The sequence below is a fragment of the Gossypium raimondii genome, chromosome 5 (assembly GCF_025698545.1).
Source record: "Gossypium raimondii isolate GPD5lz chromosome 5, ASM2569854v1, whole genome shotgun sequence".
Lineage (NCBI taxonomy): Eukaryota > Viridiplantae > Streptophyta > Magnoliopsida > Malvales > Malvaceae > Gossypium > Gossypium raimondii.
This window is the reverse complement of record NC_068569.1, coordinates 52,565-66,150: the sequence shown is the minus strand read 5'-3', so window position 1 is coordinate 66,150 and position 13,586 is coordinate 52,565. Positions and strand designations below refer to the sequence as shown.

The 13,586-nt window shown below is 30.8% G+C and overlaps 1 long non-coding RNA gene across 1 annotated transcript; it reads left to right on the top strand.

Annotated features, from left to right (window-relative positions):
- Positions 1 to 6,334: 6,334 nt before the first annotated feature.
- LOC128041184 (uncharacterized) lies at positions 6,335 to 7,010 on the top strand. Its single transcript, XR_008195848.1, has 2 exons — positions 6,335 to 6,499; positions 6,932 to 7,010. It is a non-coding gene; the product is annotated as an uncharacterized LOC128041184 (long non-coding RNA).
- The last annotated feature ends 6,576 nt before the right edge of the window (positions 7,011 to 13,586 follow it).

Genomic DNA, 13,586 nt, shown 5'->3' with positions numbered 1-13,586 from the left:
ATTTATTTTTTATTTTAATATCATACTTATTTCATGTGTTCTTATGTTTTTTAGTTTTAAACCATACGTTTCATTGTTCATTATATGTTATTTTTAAACTCACATCGTGTTCTAAATCTATAGTGTCCACACACATATGTGTATGATAACAATTTCTAAATATATGTAATTGCACTAGTGTCACAAGTCAACTTGATATTTAATTTTAATAAATATATTTTAATATTGAAATTTCTCTTTACTAATTTTATAACTTTTTGACGAGCTATAGGAAAATAACAATGTCGTGATAAACAATTGAAGTGCATTTAGTATTCCTTAATATGATGTATTTATCTATTTCAATTCCTTTTACCCGTAAGTTAAACAATTTTTTATTTTAATTTAGTACATATTGAACATGTATTATTATTTTCATTATAACCGAGGAAACTTATAGCACAAAACATTACCATTCACTCATAATTCACATTGTTTTTTACTAATAAACCTAAGTACATGTCAAACAAAATTCCAATATATATATATACCAATGGCTTGAACCTGAAGCTGGTGGAGTGGTGTGATCCAAACTGAAATAACTGAAGTAGTAGTCCTCAATTATTTTCAAAATTTGTGTAATAACTCATTTTTAGTGAAATCGAAACAATAGTTTCGGGACCATAAATCCGAGTCAGAAATAAATTTTATTTTAATATTATTGCATGGTCTGCATTATGATAGGAAAGACATATGAAAATTTTGGTATAAAAATTTTACCGATTACATGTTTAATTATAAAAAGGACCAAATTGCATAAAATGCAAAAGTTTGTTCTAGTAGCTATAGGTATTAAATAGCTATGAAATTCAAAACTTGAGGTCCTTATATGGCAATTAGACCATTAAATGGAGTTAATAGATAATTATAATGACTCATCCATGGAAATTCAAGAAAAGAAAAATGACTAAATTGGAAATTGAAATAATTAAAGATGATAGAAATCCAATATCATCTTATTTCCTCATCTTCCCCAATTTACTTTTAAGGAAACCCTAGCTAAGAGAAAAGACATCAAGCAAGCTTAATTAGGTAAGCAATCTTGTCCCGCTTTTTAATAATTTTTACATTTTTAGATTGTAATAACTTAATCTATCTATTTTGGGATCAATTTGCAAAGTTATCAAAGTTTTAAAATTTTACCATGGATGAGTATGCTGAAATTTTGAAATTTATAGAGAAAATGAAAGGTTGTTGATAGATAAACAACTTTTGTAAAGAGAATTTTGATGAAATTGTGATTTAGGGACTAAATTGTAAAGATGTAAAATTCATGGAAAAATTCTAAATTTTTATGAATTACATGGGCTGTAAATGTTATATGGAAAATTTGGCTAGGCTTGAAATAAGAATTAATTTGCATGAATTTCATTTCCTGGGCCTAGGGACGAAATTGGACTTAATTAAAAGTATAGGGGCAAAATGGTACTTTTGCGTAAGATGTAAAATGGATTGAATTGAATATGAAATGTGTTAAATTGATATTAAATTCATTTATATAGATCCAAAAAGATTAAATAAAGAGTTAGATCAAGAAAAAGAAAAAGTATTGGATTAGTAGATTTCTTTATACAAGCAAATGACGAGGTAAGTTCATGTAACTAAATCACGTATATTAATATGTTTGAATTGAAAGTTTTATATGTGTGAATTATATAAATGTCTTATCTTATGTATGAAATGGATCACATGTTCGACAATGTCCGATAAGTAATAAGTCTCGTTTGGATAAATGAAACTCAATAGAGATAGTATTTCCTATATTGGTTGTGATCCTGCATATGTTGCGGACACACCATAGCTCGAAAGAGGATCTTGTTATAAGCCCTCTCGAGCTTCCTGTACATGGTTCCTGCGAGCATCCCGATCGGTATTGATCCTGCATATGTTGCGGACCTACCGCAGCTCTTTGTGAACGTCCTATTATATGATCGATATGGATCCTACATATAATGCGGACATATCGTAGCTCTTTTTGAACGTCACGATATAGGCTCTTTATGAGCTTCCTAATATGGCTCGCTTGAACTTCCTGTTATATGGCTATTCGGAGCTCCCTGATAATAACACTTCGGAATTACCTGTTAAGCTCAATGAGCTTTCTGTTTTAAACTCTTATGAGTTTCCTGTTATAACTCGGATAAGCTTCCTGTTACATGGCTCACATGAGCTTCTTGTTATATGGCTCGAGAAAGTGCTTCTTGATTATGTGCTTTAAAGAGTACCCTTGAATATGAATTGATGGATTACAGTTTTGTACACTTTAAGTGTACTATATGTGTGTCCACCGATATTTCAAATAAATTCAACGGGCAAAGTTCTGACATCGCTAAAATGAACTTGAAATGATTTTTCATAGAAATGTACATGTTATATGGAAATATGATAAGAAAAGTATATGTATATGAAAATTATTACATGATGAGCTCATTCATGTTTCTTGACAATTGTGTGAATTACAATGACTAACATGTTTTGATGAAGCTGGATGTTTAGGCTATTAGCCAAATTTCTTGGATGCATTTTGTATGTTTACTTTAATAGAAATGAATGGTAAGTTAAATTTCCAATTGTACGAACTTACTAAACATTAAATGCATACTTTGTTTTATTTTCCTTTGTTTTATAGTACTCGGAAGCTCGTAAAGGTTGGAACTTGGTCGAAGACACATCACATTATCTGTAACGCCCCTAACCCGAATTCATCACCGAAATAGGGTTATAGAGAATTACCGGAGTTTACAAATTAATTATCAGACATTTTATTTCCTCTAGCATTCATATTTGAAACCAATCAAAATCATACATATTGTTCCTTAAACGAGCCATCGAGGCCCAAATTTACACATTAGAAACACATAAGGGCTAAGTCGAAAACTTAGAAAATTTTTCGAAAATATTTAAAGTTTCCAACACTGCAGAGGTCACACGGCCATGTGGCCATGCCGTGTGACTTACACGATTTGAAGGCAAGCCCGTGTCTCAAGCCGTGTGGGTATAGGGACACACGACCGTGTTTCAGCCCATGTCTGTGCCCGTGTGAGCATACTGACTTAGGTCATACGGCCAAGTTACACGCCCGTGTGCTAGGCCGTGTGTGTAACACCTCAAACCCGGCCCAGACGTTATGGCGGATCTAGCGATGTCACATGATAGGGTGTTTGAAAACTGTGTCATCGCATTAAAACCATTTCCATTGAATTCCTTATCTTAATATCTTATTAGTTCCAAAATTGTGTAGCTCATTTAATCGATATTTTTAAAACGTTATTTATTTTCAGAAGCTTTTAAAACATATTAAACAATCGTACGTTTAGGAAAAACATTTGTTTCTTTTTAAAATCGAGGTTTCCTACTACTAGTAGTTGTAATCCATAAGGTAAAGATAATTAAAACCCAAAACCAAAGTTCGAAAGTCCAATTACAACCCAAAAATTGAGCCAGTAAAAACAGAATAGAAATAAAACTAATTATCGTAAATATGGGTTAAAAACCATGATAGTCCAAAATCGTGGTCACTGCTGGGTCCTCTGTAGCACCGATCTGTCTATATCTGGGGATTACCTGTGCACATTTAAAAAAAAGGGTGAGCTTACGAAAAACTCAATGTGTAATCCCACAAAAAATAAACAATAGCAAATCACAGTGCACAGTTTAATCAGTCCTGGGCCAAGCCCTTTTTCAGTATCAATAACAGTTTTGGCCTTAACCCATCTCAGTACATTATCAAATATGCAGTAGGGCCTTAGCCTATCATAGTATCAGTTGCATTCATGCAGTATTCAGTAACAAAGTCCTACCTAACCAGCCTCTACACACCATCTCCGTCCAATCCAACACTCCATGTGGGGATCAAATCAACCCACCCATCCCTATAGTCCAGGTAGTACCAAATGCGGCAAAAAACAGCAATTTACAGCTGAGCTGCCAGTATGTTAGGCTTAAGAGCATTTCAATACACTTCCTCCAAATATAATCAACCCAACCCCATGCAATGGAACATACAAGTCATAACATGCTATCTCATGACATCAGTACATATAACCAGTTCAATATACAAGCATACTATCATTATGCTCAACACATATATAAATCAAACAGTCAGTTCGTATAATTAAGGGTCTAAGTGATGCTTACCGACCCTACAGTAGGTTCACAATCGACTTGGGTGACCCGTGCAACCTTAGCAATCAATTCAATAAAAATGGGCCCACACGCCCATATGGTCTGCCCATGTGGGCCCACACGCCCGTGTGGCCCACTTGGCCCAAATTAGCCTTGGTCGCGTGGTCCATTTTTAATGTAATCCGTGCTAGCTAAATATTCATATATGTTTTCACTATTTACTTATATGTTCCTTCAAAGCTGTCTACTTGAGTCACAGTTACTAAATTATTTATATCTTGAGCTACAGAATTCCAAATTAAGATCCGCTTTATGTCTTTGAAACTAGACTCAAATACCTTTCTACCATAAAATTTTCAGAATTTTTGGTTCAGCCAATAAGTACAGTAAAATCTTCAAACTTACCCATGTTCTATTGTCTGACAGCTTCGACCTTTCTTGGCTAAAAATTAATTATCCCTTAGTAAAAAATTTGGATGATATTTCCATTTGTTTCTATTGAAAATAGACTCATTAATACACTACACCAAAATAGACTTTTAGCGGCTCTTTTTTAGGCCTTTAGCGGCGCTTTTTAGCGCCGATAAAAGTAAAAAGTAATAGTAAAAACACCGCTAAATGATAAGCCGCTAAGCGTAGAAGAATGTTTTTATAAAAAACGCTGCTAAAGAACTAGACCTTTAGCGGCGCTTTTTTGTCACAAATGCAGCTATAGATTGAACCTTTAGCGGCGCTTCTCACAAAAACGCCGCTAAAAACATAACCTTTAAAAAAATTATTTTAATCTAATTATATTTATTTTTATGATAAATATTATATTATGTTTTATTTTCTAAATTTGAACTTTAAATATACTTTTAAGGATAAATAAAAATATTATTTAAATTAAATTTTCTATGAAAATTTTAACTTTAAAACTAAATATAAAAATTAATAAATTTAGTTTTAGAATTTAAAATAATAAATTAATTACACAATTAAAATCCAAAAGTTAGAACTCAAGTTGTCGTAAATATTAAAGTAAAAATAAAAATTTAGAATCAAAACTAAAATAAATAATACATATGAGAAACTTGTATGGCTTCTTCCATTTGTATTGTGCGTTTTGGAACAACTTCCTAATTACATTTCAAAATGGCAATGGTAGGCATGAGTCAGTACAACTTTAAACAACCTTAAATAGTTTTCCCATAATCCACTTAACGAATCCACCAAACAAACTCTGACAAGTACTACCTGAACCTTGCCTACAAAATATTTTTTAAAAATCAATAAATCATCAATTGAATTACAACTAAAATTCTTGCATCTCTATAAGTAAAAAAGGCCATACCTAGTTATAGTAGAAAGTTGACCCTCATCTTCACTGACATTCATAAGCTTTGCAAGTGCAAAAACTGCATCACACCCAAAACCATTAATCCTATAAACTATATTAAACAACAAAGTAAAAAAGAAAAAGAAGGTTAAAGGGTCTGCACAAGGCTAGCTAAATTTATTCCACTGCTTAGCATGGTTTGTATTAACTTCATTGATCAGATTCAAAGAACAACATATAATGTAACAGCCCAATTTTCAGTAGTGTCAGAATAGTGATTTGAGATCACTAAATCTGATGAAAACGTTAGAAAAATTTATTAATTAATAATTATAAGTTCAGTGTGATTTTAGAAATATTTTTAAATTAGTGAATTTTGTGATTTAAAAGAAATTATTAGGCAAATTGGGTCAAAAACGAGGTATCGAGACCTCAATACTATAAACTGAGTTGTAAATATTTTTATAAATATTTACGGAGTGTCATTAGGGTAGTATTAAAGTTTCGTTAAGTATTTTAATGTTCGATGGTTAATTGATTAAAAGGACTAAATTGCAACAAAGGTAAAAGTTTAATTATAGATTAAAGAAAAGTTAAAAGGACTAAATAGGTAAATATGCCAAGTCCCATAAATGAGGCGGCATATGCATGATAAAATCTAAGATTTTTTTGAAGTATATTATTATTTATTATATTGTAAATTATATTAATTATATTATATTATTATATTTCAAATAAATAAAATTGTTGACAAATGCATGGTGTATATGATGACATGTGGAAGAATGAAATACATACATATTAGTAATGATTACATATTTACTTATTATTTAAGTAAGAAATATTATATTATTATTTTATTGTTATTATATTAAACTAATTTAATAAAAGAAATAAAAGATAGAAAAAGAGAAATGGAAACAGAACAGGCAAACGAAAACAGGGGAGAAAGGAAAGAAAAAGAAAAAGGGAAGGAAAGAAAGAAAATTTGGGGTTTCAAGGTTTCAAGCTCAATTGGTAAGTCAAATTAAGTTATTTTCTTATAATTTTGAGTTTTGGAGTTCTAGAACAAAATATTTCATGGTTTATGTTGAAATTTGGGAAGATGTTATATTTCTAGACATTGATTATGTTGAATAAATGAAAGAATTAGGGGTTAAATTGATTGAATTTCAAGTTAGAAGTTAGTAAATGATTTAATTGTAAAATAAAGTGTAAGTTTTGAATAGTAGGGACTAAATTGAAAGAATCCCGAAATTAGGGATTTATGGTGAAAATGAAGAGTTAAAATGAGTTTTAGTAAGAATTAAGAGAGAATATGAAGTTAGATTGGGAAAATAAAATTAGTATTGATAAGGGATTAAATTAGAATTTAGGTAAAGCTTAGGTATAAATGGAAATGTTTTGATGAAATTGTGTATTAATAATTTTAATTGTTTAATTACGTAGCTAATGTCGTGCAAGAGTCATTGCCGAGAAAGGAAAGGGGAAGGTGATCAAGGAGTGACTCGAGAAAATTTACGGTTAGTATTACCATAATTCAATTTAATTATTAATTGTTAAAATTTAAATTAATATACATGATAAGAAAATTGAGGTGAGTATCATGATTGAATCGAATGAAATATATATATATATATATATACATATTGATATTGAATTTATTGATAGTAATTGTTGAATTTTGAATAATATGTTTAGTAAATAAAAATAAGGAGAATATCGATATTTAATTGAATGAATTAAAATATGAATTGAATAAAAGTGAATTAAATTATGAATAAGTGTGAATATGTGAATTGAGTATTGACCTGAAAAGTGGTTTGATTCGAATCGAGGTATGATTTGTGAAATATGTATTGGTCTTTGAATTGTATATTGATTTGAAAGTGGGAAGTGAATTTGAAATAGAAAAATATATTGAATCAAATGGTGATTAAATTGTATAATGATTTGAATTGAAAGTATGAGAAAGTGATTGAATTGAAATGTGATTCGGAAACCCTATTAACTAGTCGGGCTGAGTCGGATATAGTTGGCATGCCATAGGATTGGAAGTGTTCAGGGATACTTCGACCTTGAGTCGATGAGACACTGGGTGTCATACTGTTACTTCGGATAGATTCGATGAGGTACTGGGTACCAACTTACTTCGGCTTTGCCGATGAGACCTTGGGTGTCAACTATTGCTTCGAACTATCCGATGAGGCCTTTGGGTGCCGTCTTGGTGTGTTTGGTTGGATCCGTGTATCCGCCAAAGTCCGAGTCATGTTAATAGGGGAAAATAAAAGAATTGAAGTAAGAAATGATATTGAATTATGAATTATGTGAATATTTGAAGGTATATGGATTGGAAATTAAAAGCAATTTGAATTGAAGTAAATTGATTTGAAATAAGACATTGAATTGAGATGTGAAAATGGAATGTGAGAATTATGGTTCAAGAAACAAATAATGATAAATTTTATGAAATAATTTTTGGTAATATGAAATGATGTAAAATGACAAGTGAAAATAAAATGATTTGAAATAGTGAAATAATATGTGAATTTAATTGAATACAAGTTATTGAATTTTATTTATGGATTTAATGTGTAAATTGAGTGTTAAAAGATTATAAGTGTTAAATTGAATATAAATAGAAATGATAATGAATGAGTTGATGAAATGATTGAGTTTGTATGGATTGGAATGAGTTATTAGAATGAGATGTTGAAAAATCCAATAAAATTTAGATAGTGAAACAAGGTATGAATACAATTAAATATAAGATTGAAATATTGCTTATTGTTATTAATGATCAAGTTGATTTAAAGTATGAGGCAATTAACGAATAATTGTAGACATAAATTAAATGTATATAAATTATCGATTAAAGTTATTAATTTGAATTATGGTAATACCACTGAGTATTCCCATACTCAGCGTATGGTTGTTTCCGTGCGCAGGTTAGTAGAAAACAGTGTTCGGTCCAGCATCCAAAGTAATCCTGACCTCAGAGAAATTTAGCGATGTATTTTTCTTTTGATAACGTGGCATGTACCTAAGTAATGTTTATACCTAAGTGATGTATAGGGATTAGTCAATTTGAATGTTTGTATCTATGATATTGCTAAAGGAAGATGTGTGAGTATGTGATAATGTTTGGCTTTTAAAATGGTTAAGTATGAATATGTTTGGTAATATGTATGTTTAGATGATAAATCATGCATGGAAATCATGAAAGAGTAAAAATTTGTAAAAAGCAGATTTCAAGCAGCTACATGATGTGACTTTGAAAAATCACCTAGGATAGTATAAAATTAATTAGAGGGTGAATGATATATGGAATTAAAGCTTGTTGAGTCTATTTTCATGGAAAAATAACGGTTTAACAAAAGAAATTTTATATTTTGAGATATGAGAACTTTAGTGAGACAGGGTTAGAACTGTTTTTGGAGTCCTCTGTTCTAAGTTTAGAAAATCATTATAAATTGCACAAAAATGGTTATGAGTTGTAGTTTATATCTATAGATTCCTTATTGAGTATATTTTCTGTAGAAACGAGTAATAACTTCATATGAAAATCCTATAGTGAGAAAATTTATTTTTAGTGGCAAGAGGGCAGGACAGTCAAGTGGTAAAATAGGGGAGACTTTAACTAATAAACTGTACTAATTGGCTGAACCAAAAATTCTGAAAATTTTATAGTAGGAAGATATATGAGTCTAGTTTCAGGGATATTTTCGAAATTAAATTTCGAGTCCGTAACTCGATTTATAATTAATTTAGTAAGCTAGCTGCTGCGATTAGACAGATTCTTGTAAATAGTGAAATTAATTTTCAAAACAAGTTTTTATGCTTCGAATTAGTAAGATAAGCTAAGTAATGCCTCGTACTCGACTCCAAAAACGGTCTCGGGTAAGGGGTGTTACATTTAGTGGTATCAGAGCTATCAGGTTTAGCCGATTCTCGGACTAAATCGAGCTCGAAATTGAGTCTAAAGGTACATGCCATCATTGAGTCGAATTGAGTCGGGATTTGGATGCTGATATGTTTGTTTTTGTTTTATAGTTGAAAATGTCGAATGATTATAATGATTATGCTAATGATAAATGTTATATTATGCGTGTGAATATAAGATAGTCAAATTTTGAGGCTTTACGACCTTCACCCCCTCAACTGTACAATGGAATTTACAAGAATTATATTCATTAAGTTTACAAGTGTGAAATTGAAAAGTTCAATAATTGAAGGAATAATAATGCAGTCAGAGTTGAAGATGGGATAGCAAGTAAAGAGAGTTCTAGAAAAGATATCATATTTTTTTTTTTCTAAAGATTATTCAGGATACGCAATGTCATTCTTAAGGAAAAAGTTATTCACGAGTAATCGACTTATTCAGGTATAAAATTTAAAGAGCAGGTTAATCAGAATTTCTTTTGAATTGATTTCTTTAGTGATTGGGATAATAGAATATTATTGATGACTTTAGTAATCAGTGGGATAGTGTTGAAAATTGCAAACATATCTGAATGCAGTTGTTATAGTCGGGTATCTTACAACGATCTCTTCTGGGTATTCTATATGTTCTTTTATCCTCAGAGGTATATGCAATTACTTATTTTCAGATATGAATCTTATCATATAGAAATTTGGTTAATCATAAAGTTGAATGGAAGTATTGTTAGTCTGGTTAATTCATGATCGATATTGCTCTATCTTTCTTTGGTTTTCTAATCTATTATGTTCGATAGAAGATTTGATGATAAGACTCATATGAAACTATTTTCTATTTATCTTGGTTGAAGCTCCAAATTACATATATGGAATTTATATCGTCTTTATCACATCTATTTCTAGTGCGTACGAGGGATATTCTTCTTTTGGGTTTTCTCTGGGATATCATCGATTTCTTTATCATTCAATGTGGTTTTTCTTCTCGGAAATTCAGTATAGCTTCACATCTTGGATTTTATTATCTCGGTTTTCTTATCATTCTTATGGTCTAATCTTATTTATTGAACATGGTTCATCTATAGAAGTTATTCATTGGCGGAGGTAATTATATTTATTCTTGTTATAAATCTTGGTTCGATTATGGAAGCTCGGTGATATGGATATCGATTATAGAAGTTGTATTACTTCTTTGGTTGTTATTGGGGCTACTTTGATTTTCTTCATCTATTTTGAAGTACACTATTGATGTTAAGATATTGTTCTATCTATACGGTTGGAGCGTCGGTTCTATTATATCACTATGGTTTTAATCTATCGATGGTTGTGGCTTGGTATAGTTCAAGCTTCGATGATAATAATTGAAGTAGCTTTATTATATATAATTTCTTTCTAGTTCTCGTGACAAGGGTTGACATCAGCAAAAGAGTAGATGGAGGAAGATTGAACTCAAACTTGTATTTTGGTTTTCACTTCTCAGGTAATTCTGAATTATGTCAACAAGTCAATAATGGAATGTTATAATTCGTTTGAGTTAAACGCTATTTGTGGTAATTTTCGGTTGGTGTTCCGAGAGGATTATGATATATGGTATATCTAGATTGTTTTGACAACAAGAAGAATGAATTATTCTGAAATGTTATTATATGATAGATAAAATCGACTCAGTTGTTCTAATCAAAGTGGGTTATTCATTGAAAAGTTAATTGAGTTATAATCAGTGATGGAATCAGTACATTTTGGGTCACCACAATGGGTTTAAATTATATATTTTGGGTTTTCAAGATCTTCGTTCGAAGGTATTAGATAAGATGGTTCAGGTTCATAGATTGCAAGAGATGGCTCTGCTGCGATAAAGGATGAAGGATAATCCGTAGGCAACTGGTTGTTATGCATTTGAGTCTATTCTCAGGACCAGGAATAAATTTTGTGTGTTTTTGGGTAAATAGAAGAACAGCCAGAATGAAAAAAAAAATTCGGATTCTAGAAGACTTGGTATAGAAATATATCTATCAAGTCAGCTCTAATTGGGGAAAATATTATTATGGGTTGAAATCGTTTCGATTGTTGAAGTTATCACATTGATATAAAATGATATTGTTGGACACTTTCCAAGGAAAGGGAAATAGATATCTGTTGAAAGTTACAGATGCAACCACGTCAAAAACGTCAGTCAGAGTTTGATAATTCGGGTAAGGGGTGTTACATATAATCTGTAACTAAATGAATTTATTTATCTGTTGAAAGTTACAGATGCAACCACGTCAAAAACATCAGTCAGAGTTTGATAATTCGGGTAAGGGGTGTTACATATAATCTGTAACTAAATGAATTTATTTCTTAAACACGGAAAGCTACAAAATGATATATGGTCGATATAAAACTCACAGTTAGGAACCAATAACGAGACCTTCCCGAGCGATGTAAAACTCACCGTTAGGAACCAAATCCTAAATTTATAATATTATAATATTATATATTAATTTTGCATTATAATTAATTTTTCATTATAATATTATATATTTAATTTAATGTAAATTACATCACATATAAAATAAAACAATATATTATTAAATATAAAACAGACTAGGTTGGAGTCCAAATCTAACCTTACAGTAGATATAAATTTAATATTTTAAAATAAATAAATTTGGTTGATGTATCAAACTTAATATAAGAAATGTAAGGAATGAAGAGGTAATGGCAAGGAAAAGTGAGTTGGGTAATGAACAAATATCAGGATGGCATTAAGGAATAAGAAATTTATATTATTAACATTTATGCTATTCTATTTGTTAAAAAAAAAAAACATCAGTTGTCAAAAATTATAACAATTAAGTATTAGTGACATACAACTAACGATTAAAATAAAATAAAATATATATGTAACAAATAAATTGTTGGTCAGAAAAAAGTTGTAAAAAATGAAAAAGAATTGCACTCAACTGGCTCATGTAAACTGCAGACTTTGAATATGCCTAAAAATGAAAAAGCCAACAACGTTATATATCGAATGGAGATAAAAAGGCTATTTTAGATGGATTGCAATTGAAAATTGGGAATTAGTATTAGTACCAAAATCTCAGTATGCATGGCAAAGCTGATAAAATAGGCCAAGAAATAGCAACTTACTAGTTGGTGTCAAACCACTTGGTCATTTCCATGGCAGGCACAGAGGCATTCCCTCTCGCCATTGAGAAGTAATGATTTCATCATCAAAATAAGCAATTCAAATCCATTTTAACGACATTTCCTCTGGTTGTCCCTCTTGACGGGTGATCTACATTAGAAATATAAAGGTGTAAAGATTACAAACCCTCAAATTATAAATTACTTTATGTTGACTAGTTTTCAACAATATCTGTGAATTCAATAAACAAAAGATAAAAGACAGTTTACTGTAATTTTTTAATTTTAATTTTTTTAAAAATTACGCCGCTAAAGCCCCGTCAGGTAAGAAAACGACGCCGTTGGGCTTTGGTTTTTTGTGGCGTTTTTTCTAAAAACGCCGCTAATGCTCATTTTTAGCTGCACTTTTCAAAAAACTCCACTAATGCTCGATCTTTAGTGGCATTTTCCTTGAAGCGCCGCTAATGCTCGATTTTTATCGGCGTTTTTTGTCCAAGCGCCGCTAAAAGTGCCGCTAAAAGTCTGTTTTGGTGTAGTGATAATTTAAACATGTAAATTTCAACACCTAATTATTTTCTCCAATTTTCGATGATTTTCCAAAATCAAAACAGGGGAACCCGGATTGATTCTGACCTTGTCTCACAAAATCTATTATATTTCACGTTTTACAATTTCAATACTTACACTGTTTCTTCTATGAGAAACTAGACTCAATAAGCTTTAATCCCATATTTTGTTCATTCTCTAATTAAATTTCCACAATTTATGGTGATTTTTCAAAGTTAGCTTACTGCTGCTGTCCAAACAGCAAGCAATTTCAGCTTTTCGCCGAATCCCATTTTCTGTGTTTCGGGTACACACCTGGTTTCATTTGATGCTAAAACAGTCTCCGAGCACTCCAAAGCCTATAATTGAAAAAATAACACTAATTTAATCTCACATAACGTGATACCAAATTGAACTCGTATCGAGGTTTTAATCCATAAGCGACTAAACATTACCTTCAACCGATGAACAGTAATTCCCATACAAACTAAGA